A 13,038-nucleotide genomic window follows, 5' to 3' on the forward strand; every position below is an offset into this window, starting at 1 on the left:
AAGCAACCCATGTAAAACGAGGAATGCATGGAACGAAAAGTGTTACCCATCACCCATAGCTTTATCATTGCAAGACAAATTCCATTTTGTGGTTATACATGTGATTTTTTGCCTGCCGACCAGATTCCATCTTGTTCATAGTGTTAGTTATATAGTATTTTGTAGTAGTTTTTATTCTCACGTGATCTGATAATCTCGTTGCACCATTGACATTTTACTCGTGTCTGGTAACCGAAGGTATGCGAATTAAATATATGGCAGTTCGACAAAAATAATCTAAGTGTCAGTGATCATTTAGGTTTCTAATCTCGAAGCTAATATAACCTAATATAACCTAATCCGCACGCTCATTAAGATACACAACTTTTAAGGTACATTAATACAAATAATACGAAAAAAATTGCTGTAGTAAATGAGGATAGCAAATGGTTGTTTTTCTTTGTGTAATACATTATTTATTTTTAACAAGTAGCAAAAATATAATTAATTTGCACTTATCATTGAGGTACCTGGAATAATACATGCATACATACATACATGAATGCATATTTTTTTAACAAGTAGCAAAAATATAATTCATTCGCACTGATCATTGAGGTACCTGGAATAATACGTACGTACATACATACATACATACATACATACATACATGAATGCATATTTTTTTTAACAAGTAGCAAAAATATAATTCATTTGCACTTATCATTCAGGTAGCTGGAATAATACCTACATACATACGAACATACATGAAAACATACATTCCATGTCCTTATATATAACATACGTTGCAATTTCATGTCGATTTCAGCACTAATGTGGGGCCGTTTCCCACGGTGTTGGGCTGTTCCAGTGTTCTTGCATGCCGTGGTTAAGCTCGTATTTCTAGCAGCAAACGCTTTGCAGGTCATATATACATATATACGAACTTAACCAGGGCATGAGGGAAAACTGGAACAGCCCAAAGCCGTGGGAAATGTCCCGTCTTTAGTGCAGAAATAGAAATGCAGTTGCACTATTAAATATGTATATGATATATATACAGACTTAAAGATAACTTGAATGTAAATAGAGTATGGGAACGAGCGAGTCAGATCACATATTGCATTTCTTTTAAATAAATGAACACAATCACATTTATAAGTTTTTGAAACGACGTAATACTCAGGTCAGTAAGGTGTGCATAGTCACACTTTTTATTTGTATCTAAATTCAGAAGGTTAATATGCATGCGATTATTGGTCGAGTACACATCCTTTTTATTAAACCCTCTTTTCGGGAAAACTCCTTCCGGTCACCTCAATATAGTCTTAGTACAACGCCTTCATAAAGATGTTTATTTACTGATGTTATAGCAGATCAGTCATGAATCAACTTTCTTCTCCAAAAAATGGATAGTCACACCAAGCTTAGTTATTGAAACAGTGCGACTCTATTCTGACTTTTAGCTATTCAAACATACGAGATAAGCATCTAGCAGGTATGTATTTAAGTGGTATCATTTTATGAGAGATTTTGAGGAAGACATACTTGGCAAATTTATGGAGCCATATATAATTGATCATGTAATATGTAGTTTCCTAACGTTTAATGCTAATCAAGATCTTCCCCATAGGAAGACACCACTTTAAAAAAACGATTAATTTACAGTCGACGAGAAACTGCATACACATATATGTATAGATAGTAAAGGAAAGCTAAAAAAATTAAATAATGAAGAAATATGTCAGACAAATATATGGATCTAACACCATCTCTGTTTCATGTTGGGGCCAGAACGGCAAAGGTTTATTAACATAATCAATAAAGCACACTGATCGGATTTAAATATCAGCTCAAGTCAAGGGGTGACATCTGAGTGTTGCGAGAAATCTCAAATGCATATATACACTTTAAATTATATCCCAGGTAAAGGTTATGTGTGGATGTATAGTAAAGTGTATGCATAAAAGAGGTAAAACAACAACAACAATATGTATGTATGTATGTATGTATGTATGTATGTATGTATGTATCTGTACTACAGCAGCCATTACATTAGGTTAATCAAATTCAGGACAGTATATTTCTGTTTTTAGATTCCATTACTTGCATTAGCTAAGTGCTGATAGAATGATATGTACTATACTAGCGAATTGAAGCCAGGTCCAATATTTTGATTTAAGGATATATTCTCACAGTCTTAAGTTATTAGATACTAGAACTTGTAAATTTGATAGCTGACACAATATTCAACATTCCTTTTCTAGATCATAATGTTTTTCATTTGAAGTGTTCATTCTCTCGTATTATAATGCATATATTTTTCATCTATTTGTTATTGTGATCCATTGCTCTGTTTTGTGATATTGTACTATCTTGAATTTGATTAACCTCAAGACATACATACATACATACATACATACATAGACATACATACATACATACATACTAGCCCGCCTGCCTACCTACCTACCAACCTACATATATGCCTACATATCTACCTACATACCATACAAGCATTGTCAAGTAGTAAGAAAAACACATGTTGTTACCACTTGTATACACTTTCCGATCATGCGTCTTTCTTTTTATAGTGCCAGAATAGTTACGGACAATTTGTTTAACTTATGAGCTACCAGGATTGCAAATAATTATAGCATTATTCTCAAATATAATCAGAAAGAGGCATACAAATGCACTGCGTTCGATTCCAAGGTTATTGGTAATTATGTAACAATATATGATTGATATGCTTATTTGCTGAGGCATTAGCACTTTCAGGAAAATATGTATAAAAAATGGATGGAAGCATATAATGTCAAGGAATAATTGGTCATAAAATTTCCTAGAGATTATTATACAAATGTATGTATTAATATATTTCATCTTGTAAATGCGTTAGTTGACGATATATTTCTCTTGAGTACGTTCTAGGTTGTGTCTCATGATGTTGTAATATGTATAAACCATGTTTTTATTAACCTGATGTAATCTTTGCTGGAGAGGAAATGAAGTCCGTTAGTCATTCAGTCATAGATATCAAGAAATTTATACGTTTACCATTTTCATTTCCTTACTATTTCAAAGTTAAGGTTAAGCACATATCAATACATACGTGCTAACATTTTTGAAGTATTATCATCACCAAGCAAATGTTCAAAGACCGTTCCCATGCTAAGACAAGTGGTAGTTAACTCTGACTACATAGTTGTATGATTGCAGGTATTGAGATGTTTCTTTTGGTCAATACGGTAGCAGACACAGTACTCCTCTTTTAATTTTGTCACCTTTCTGTTGTATTTCATGATCTTGCATTATCCTGAATTTGATTAATCTGATGTAATCTCTGTTGAAGAGGACATAAAGTCAGTCAGTCAGTCACTTATACATACAAACACAGTTTCCTGACGTTTCAGAGTGAGAAATCTTACGTTACGTGTTTAGGCTATAATAAACAGTACAAAAGAGCGATTGAAAACAACATGCTTTGAAAAATGTAACAACTATATTATTTCTCTGGAAAAAACAAAATGTAAAAATGAAAAAAATGAAAAAATAAGAACTTACACTTTTAAGAAATGAAATCCAAAAATAATCCAAGAAAAATCCACGAGTTAAATTTTAGAAGTCCCATTAACGAAATGTTCCAATGAGCTCAAGTTCGAGTCCGGACGAAAAATCCAAAATGGAAGACGATGAGTATGCTATAGCCTTTATATTACAGATGTGTCTGCAATTGTTTGCTGATTCACTAACAATGTTTCAGTGTTTGAATTCGCGAATAAAGAAATGTCTTTGTCCAAGAATTCTGTATGAGGAATCAAATATTTACAGGGAAAAGAATAAATCGTTTTGAATCCAAATAATTTGAATAAAAATTAAAATGCAACTCCAAACTGGTCATAAACAAACACTTTCCAGTGGATCAGTAAAAGCCAAACTGAGATTATTTCTCTATAAACAAAGCTTATACAGTCAAGTAATAAGCAAAACATATACCCGTATGAGGGCCACGTGATCACATTCCAGAACAGATTAGAAGGTATTCACATGTCCAAGGTCACGTATTCCAGTACAGCCGCGATTTCACTATTATCAGTCACACATTAAGAATGAATTATTAAAAAGAAATTGTTTACTTGATTCTCAATCAAGGCGAGGAACTAAGTCAGCAAAAGTTAAAAAGTTCGGTTTTTACGACTAAACAGTCAGGTCGAACTAACTTCTGGATAATATCAAAGTCATAGTAAACATTACTTTGACATGTAATGATATTTAAAAAAAAAGATTTTAAAACTTACAAGCGATTGAATGAAATCATATATAAACTAAATCACATAAATATAACAGAAGCTACTTCACAAAACATGTGGTCTCATGGGTAAAGTCAGTTTTCTTCGTTGAGCTGTATTTTCTGGAAACCTGGTTGTGTCTTATCAGCGGAGATTGAGATGTCTTTGTGACTTGCTCCTATTTACTAGATTCGCAAAATGCTCTGTCAGAATGCACCTTTGGAAATATGGAGCTCCTCTACTTTTAGTTTCAGGAAAGCCTGTTTGGTGTGTATCAGTTTTGATTTAACCCCCCTCCCCCCAACACCAGTATGTAAATAGGAAGCAAACTCGGTAATATAAAAAGAAAACTTATATGCAACTCATTGATTCAATCCCAGATAACAACTTCAAATGCCAAGGACGATGCAAAGACTGTTTTCCACATTCGTGTATTTAATGCCGTATTTTCAACCCGTGGTTGTATTCTATAACAGACTGCTATTCGCACTGCATCTGCACAGATAGTGGTAATATTCTCTCTCTCTCTCTCTCGTACATGACTTTATTTAATTTTTATAATCTTCAAAAAGGGCAAAACTTAAAAGTCGTCATCCAAGTCGTAAGTGAAAATATGAAAGGAACTTACAATATTATGATGTGAATCCAGAATATCCTGACAAAGTTATATGCGTTTCCTCTAAAATACTGTTAAAGTACAACATAAAACACTCCTGCTGACTTACAAAAGGAACAGAAGAAATGATGATGACTCAAAAAATCTGAATGAATCTGTTTGTTCTCTCCTTATATATATATATATATATATATATATATATATATATATATATATATATATATATATATATATATATATATACCTTTTATTGCAAAAAAATTTCACAATATTCCATACGTGATTAATCTTACTACTATAGGTTCCTCGAATGTGCCAAATCATGTCATCCAGTCCAAGTATTGGGAAGTTACTGAATTTCATCTAGAAACCCCCCAAACCCATCAACCAATGATAAATTAATCCAAAAGCGCTATTAAGTCTTCTTGTTATGTTTATGAAATAGAGTCATAAACGTGTATAAATAAATTTATAGAATCCAATGTAACTTTTACTTTTAACAGACTCGTGTTGCGTAAGCCAAATCTAAATAAAGATATTCTGTACAATTTACAAACGTAAATAACACTTACAAACGTCAAATGAAATCATGTACCAGGAGTTACAGTATATATACGTAACAGTGCATAAAGGATATTATGTTGGGTATCCTCAACAGGATGTACCCTTCGGTATTTATCAATCAGTTTCATCCATCCAAAGGTTTCTCAAAAGGATCCTTTCCGATCTCACATGTTAGTAAGTTACCGGCTGTCATCGTCTTGATGTTACCTGATCTCGAAAGTTTAGTAACCATTGTCCTGCTATCAAAATCACGTTTTACACAGTTAAGTTTTTTACTTTTTAGTTTCATGTAAATTCCTCTCAACTCAGATTCAGCTAAATATATTGTTACATCTATTTCTAATATGCTCTTTCAATACAAACCAGAAATCAACGCTATCGAAATCGTTTATCCTGGTCGAAGAACCTGTTGCTTTTCACTGTGGCAAGACACATCGTATTGATACGTTAGGTAAACTCACAACGCTGTAAAGATACGTAAGACATTACGAGATGATCGTTACTTGTACATTTTAATACGAAGACAAATTATATAGCAATTAATTCAATACCTACTAACATCTTTTAAAAGCTTTCATTTCATTTTCATCCGACTATCAGCTTACATTATCGGAATGAGTACTGTTACTGTAATTACTTGTGAGAAGCTTATAGATATGACGGCAGGGCCTGTTGCGGGAAAGAAAGTTAGAAATTATTCCTTGAAAGAGTGCTGATAATGTTATAATCATTAGTTACAAAACCCTAAAGAAATTTACAAACCATGATTTACGAGACTTCTGATGATATGATCTGTTTTGGAATTGATTCCAACATGTGGTGTTATTGCATAATGTTTATCGGTCGCAGAAGCTGTGTGCGAGATAAAGGAGAGTTGAGTTCTGAAAATAAATTCGCAGACAACGGGATTAACAATGGTGATGGTGATAAATTTAATGTTAATGATCACGCCACTAGATACTAATTATTGGGGGAGGGGCATTTAATGCCATAACTATATGCTTAACAGCTATAATAGAGTAAGTGTCGAATAAAATGCGAATTCAATAGTTATGGCATTTGGAACGTAAATATATTAGAATACAAATACTCATCGTGAATCTTATAATATTCTAGCATCGAAAAATGTAAAAAAAATGTTTTAATTTAAATTCTTTTAGAGCTTATATTTACTCTGCAACCCAAGCTTAAGTTGCAACGGTCTACCTACCTATGAGACGGCAATTGGTTGTTGTAACGATTTACTTTATTGTTTTAATACTAATTGTACCATTCTAATTGTATTTTTTATCGACTCAATACTAAAATTATGTTTACCGTTGCAAAGGTCGTGTCACCATTGCAACGATAATTTTTTATCGTCAGCGATGCATATTTATCGATAAAATTTATCGATACAAGTTGTATCAGAGTTGTAGCGGTAATTTGTATTGTCAGCGAAACATTTTCATTTTCATAGATAAAATATACCCTTCAAATGACAAAACATTACCATTGCATCTGTGTGTACATTACTTTGCGACTATATTTGAATATCGTTTCAATGGGTTATGGATATCGTTACAACAATTATAAATTCCATTGCAATGCCACTAGTGTTTGTGATTACGTTACATCAGTAACATGTAGCGTTGCAAACATTATGTGACATCGATGCAGGGGTATTAACAGTTTTGACTCGTTTAGAACACTCTATCGGCAAATTACGACCTTTGTGGCAATACTTTATTGCATTTCCTTGAAGATATTGTTATTTCTGTATCTTTTATGATTTGTATGAACCACAAGCCACCGACGAACACTTATATGATAGCTCTGATCACTTATAATTAGTTAGCTTTAACTGGAAAATCTCAATGTTGAGCTTGTTTGCAAACACTGTGGTTAGACCAGTCATACGAAATAGGTGGTATTATTTTATGATATGTTAATTTAATGTAGGGCATCTGCAAGTCCGTCATGACAACTAGTGAAAATGCACACACACACACACACACACGCATACACACACGCATACACACACCCCAAAACACACACACACACACACACACACACACACAAAGAAAAGTGGGCAAAGGAAATAAAAGTCCAAGATGAAACGATCGTTTTTTGCATTATCTTCAATAGGAAGGACACTGTAAAAACTTAGAAACTGTATCATCTCTCTGGCGATGTTATTGCAATAGATATAAAATTATACATATGTCATTTGAACTCTTTGTTTTGCATTTGAATCGTACAAATTCTGACTGCGTAAAACTATGCGATCACGTAAGTAATAATGCTATATGTTTTGTTACACTTTATAAATAAATATGGGGAATTTCCCATAGTAATAAAATCTAAATAGTTATCATAATGAAGTGATTTTAACTGATTGTTTATTTACCCACATGTTAATCAATAAAATAAAAGCAAATATTCATTATTTTTACGTATTTTTCTAAGACGTCACCACTCTTGTCGTTTTAATTCTAAGACACCATTCTTGCTTTGTGTATTTGGAATCTAGTCTGGTCAAAAAGCTAGCTGACGAATGCTGCATCTGCATACTGATTGTCTGATATTCGAACACAACTGCCGCCTAAATCGCTACATTTCCCTATTAAGTCCCCAATGTCAAATCAATGGCCAGAACGGAACCTGCACACCTTTCCGGCAGTTGCTGCCACGAGGATCCAGAGGAAAATGACAATCAAAGAAGCTGGCCTCATCTTTACCAGAACCTGAAATTAATATATTTTGCTCTCTGCGTCGCAAACAATTTCTAGCTTTAGTGTATAATTCCCACCCATGTGCGAGCAGGGGGGTGTAAATACCACTAGGTAAACACAGTTGAAACTTCGAAGACCTAACTTTAATTTGCGGTAAAACACATCATTTCTAAGATAGCTCAGGATAAATGACAAAGTTTCTTAAATCCGGTTTTTAATTTGTGTAAGTCTTAGAAATCTGATTTTTAATGTTTAGTTATTTCTCTACTTAACCAAAGCAGAATGGTATATATAATTTATGTATGGAAACCATCTGCCGTTTGCAGACAGGACAATTCAACGCATTCCATATATGTTTTCACGAAACTATATAGCAACTACATCATTAGCTTTGACATCCGCTTTCACTCAAGAAACCTTATATTCCTGGCAACTGTAACGGTTGATCAGTGGAGACGGATATATGCATGTGATATTTTAGTTCAAAAATAGGTTAAATATTTTAAACATTCTGCCTTCGAAAGAGCGTTAAAATTCCTAAAGATTTCTGCACATATTTTGTATGTATCACTGTAAAGTATATCTAATTTATTTTAAGGGCTTGGCCTTTGTCCACGACTGAGGATAGAGGTTTGGTGCGTATCTAGATTAAAGAAATTTGATTACAGATTCCTGTAATTCCTCATTAAGATGATGTTTTTTGGAATACGTTATTGTTGCATAGGCTGCATATTAGTCTTAGATAGATACGATTATTATTTTCTTCTATTATTATCACTCTGAAATCATGTATTGTTGTGTTCATCTATAATTGAGAGGAGACATTTGTTTAAATTATTCTTTGAAATCACAAATTAGTCATTGACTGTTTATACTCAAACAGTATATTTTGATCATTGTGAATTCATTCAAAAATATATAGGATTATACTACTATGATTCATCAAGACTGTTGGCACATGAATTGCTATGGGTACATCGCCTGATTCAAGACCTGAAATCCCTTCAGAAAACTCTATGCATTGAGACATGTGATAGAATGTTTAGGATTACTTTTTTGGTTCAAAATACCTTAAGTTCCTTTGAAATTCTCACTTGTGTTCGAGGAAACAGTATTTGTTGAATTTTACTAAACTTGTTGGCTTTGCTTTTCTGTTACTTAGTTTAAGACCATGGTGTCAATGCAAACTGTATTTTACAATTCGAGTCAGAAGGTGATTCTGAAACAGAGTAAGCTTGGTATTATTATGTCTCATAAAATGTATCATTGGTTATGTTTTTCTGAAGCTTTGCTAGTACTTTGTGACAGTGGTCTTAGACATGTCGCGACCCAACTTCCAATTATGATCAATTTACGTCTACTTCAAATTGCTGGAAATAAATGAACCTGAGATGTTTCCAGCAATTCAGCCCTTAACCTTTACTGTCAGTCATTTGACCTGCCATAGTTTAGACTTGTATACATCTGTGCGAACTTTGATAAAGATGTATTTAAGCAATAATGCGCTAGGTTACGCATTTAACTTTATCATTTATCACAGACTGACCTTCAGATTTGACCTCATATCATTGAAATAAGCAATGATCTATCCACTCAACCTTTTAAAAGTAATTGCTACGATCTGGTCACAGTTTGTACACCATACAAATAGCCAATGTTTTCTTTTTACTTTAAAATCATCTTTACCCGAATGATGACTTGAGATAATCGGAAGAACGCACAAACAGAAGAAATGACATACACGTTATCTGCTAAATGTCGCCTTTTTCGATAGATTTTAGCGAGTAGGACAATACATTTTATGATCATTGACCAAAGAAAACCTAATACATCCTAAAACCTTCTTTGATAACATTCCTTAAGTTTTAGACAATATTATTTATGGGCATAAAATAATGTATCCCCTGACATTGAGTACCGACATCTTAATCCATCATTCCTATTTATATTCCATGCACAAACTGAGAAACGCTTATTTAATATCATATGGCGAGTTATTCATGGAATAATGGAAAACCTAACATATTTTTCATCACATGACATTTAACTGTCGTCATTAAATGCTGAATAAATCTGTTTATTTCATGTTCTGTTGTAAAGTCTCTGCATTGTCTGATGACAATGAATCATACCCAATATAGTTCCGAATGCTACAAAAATTAACCCCAAATTATTTCACTCTCATCATGTTTTCTTTTTTTTTTTACAAATGACCACTGGCATCTAAAAGGCAGAGAGACTGAATATTCCAACAAAAGACTTTCTGTGTAATGCTCTGACCGCCTACCACTAAACCCAGATTCTTGATCGAGTGTTTTGGAATATCGCTTCTGACCTTCCTGTCTTAGAATTTTAAGTTCTAATCTGCAGTGAAAGGCGGAGGTGTGCAGGCTGTGAATTGTGCAGTTTTGACTTCAGTCTAGACGATCAACTGATGTAGATAGGAAACAAACCCTTACCGAGGAAATAATGGACTACAATTTACTAAAAAATGACACCAGAGGTCTGAAAGTACAACAGAATAGGGACTTTTTTGACAAAACAATATATATATATATATATATATATATATATATATATATATATATATATATATATATATATATATATATATATAATTGACTGTGTTTTCTAAAATTTGGTTGTATGTAAACGGTCACGTGATACTGATCAGCAATTGTTTACACATCAATGAATTCTGCGGACTAATTTTAATTCCCTGTTACTTGATCATTTTATGTGAAGTATGATTTATATCAAAACCGTACACTTACGAATAGCTACAAAAATCCCACAAATACCCACCGCTATAATTTCCGTTCAACATTTACAAACTCCGGATTAAAATAGCCAACAAGAAGTTAAAACAATGTACCTGCACAGACCTTCCTGCACTCACGCTTGTTGCAGAAGAATGCATATGGAAGACTTAAGGAGCCAGTCTTTAGAAATTATTGTATTTCGCTTCTACAACATGTTCCAGCAGATGTTATTAAAGGTCATGGTCATATGACTAACAAGGGATCTCACTCCAAAGAGTTCGTGTTTGAAAGATTATAATGCGCTGAACGCAAGAACAAGGAAGAGCAACACATGTTGTAACAACACGTACCATATGCATGCATTATGTTAAAAACAGGAATAGCCTGGCTTAAACGGTATTAACAAGTTGGGGTTTTTTTTAATTTACACAAATGATCATAACAAGCTCCTTAGATAACTGATTTGACCCGCTCTGACACTCTTCACTATATGACTTTATAACATCGACCTCTCTAGGCTAACGAAGACTAGGCTATAAATTCTGTCTCACTGAAGGTATTGCGGTACCAATTGCGCAGGTCCAGGTGGGCGGAGCTTAAGGTAGAGGGAATATTGCATTCAGAAATAAAGAACAACACTAGCTGTCATTGGTGCATTATGTAAGAGTTGTAGTTTCTGTTAGCTTAAAAAAAGTTCAGCCGCTTGTGAGATTATGTCAATTCCTATCTAGTTCATATTTTGTATTTTTTATGATTTTTTTAAAATGTGGTACACATCGCTGAAACTGAGTATGTTGTGACTAGATAAATCTTACCCCTGTCTCGTTACAGCAGAGTTATCTCTCTTAAATGCAATGGAGTACCTTGTTTTGTCCTTGTCAAATTGACAATCTAGCGTTGTTCTCTATGACAGTGTGTGTCATGCATGCTGAGGTAGGATCGAAAGTATATTTATTTCACAAAATTTTAGCATTGAGGTATATGGAAAAACAATTGGTACCGTGATACCTAAAGGGAAGAACAGCCTCACAGTGTATCCATTGAAACGCATGTATGTGGGCAGCATTTATGAACTTTATTAGCTTGATGTAGGGAAAAACAATGGGTGCTAAACAGTTTTGGTCAAATATTAAAAATCCTTTAAGAATAAAATGTATGAAGTCTTCAGAAAATAGCACAAGTTGGCTTTGGATTGGGACTTTTTTTTAACTATAGCTATGACATATATAGACATGTGTTGTCTGATGCCTTTATGTCTGTGTTGTTAGCTCCATGGTTGGAATTCATGCAACAAAATAAGTTATGCAAACATAATATAGTTGATTTTTGCCAAATATTGACTATTTTACCTGTAAAAGATGAAAAATCATGTGTATAAAAACAACTATCTTGTTCTTGTAAGGCATGCCATTAGCCAGGAAAGAAAACGCTCTAAGTACGCTTGTAGACAGATCACTGGTATCATGTAGGATATTCTGGTATGAGTAATTTTAGGTAATTTATTAAAGATATGGTATTCCTTCCCACTTTGATTTTAATTGTCCTTCTCTAATCTTCCATATTTGTACACTTTCCACACTTAAAATTGTTCATGCAGTTTATTTAGTTAAGTTCTCGTGCATTTCATTTTGTTGAAGTAGCAGGGAATACGAACAGACAAGAGCAGTTTCTTTAAGTCAGCATTACCCATTGACACTTTTATAAGCCCATTTATAATCTACTATTGACTTTCAATTAATTCTATTTATTTCTGTCCAGCTGTTCTTGTGTAATTTCCATATTAGGTCCAACATCACTGAGTGATAATCATTTTAATCACACAGTGCGTATTCATTCATTTCAAATCCACACTGTTCCTGAAACTTTCCATCCTATAGCAAGAATCCAGATTGGCATGGGATCATATCTGCATGATTATGGAAGGCTGTACTCTACATGCCGGCATTGCAGAAAATATGAACTATGTGAAAGAGCCGAGTCATCTTAGAAATTAAAATTACATCACTCTTGAGGTCTCCATTACATATAGAAGTCTAAATGTTAGGTTCTCACTATATCAATAATGTATTTTTGGATAATTTAATTGCAATGAAGTTAATACAGGATGTTCA

The 13,038-nt window shown here is 33.4% G+C and overlaps 1 long non-coding RNA gene across 1 annotated transcript; it reads left to right on the forward strand.

The window, feature by feature from the left end:
- The first annotated feature begins 682 nt into the window (after positions 1–682).
- Positions 683–12,453, forward strand: LOC149771983 (uncharacterized). Its single transcript, XR_016418051.1, has 2 exons — positions 683–1,477; positions 8,764–12,453. It is a non-coding gene; the product is annotated as an uncharacterized LOC149771983 (long non-coding RNA).
- The last annotated feature ends 585 nt before the right edge of the window (positions 12,454–13,038 follow it).

This window comes from Sinohyriopsis cumingii, unplaced genomic scaffold (genome assembly GCF_028554795.1).
Source record: "Sinohyriopsis cumingii isolate HCF-2022 unplaced genomic scaffold, ASM2855479v2 utg001527l, whole genome shotgun sequence".
Classification (NCBI taxonomy): Eukaryota; Metazoa; Mollusca; class Bivalvia; order Unionida; family Unionidae; genus Sinohyriopsis; species Sinohyriopsis cumingii.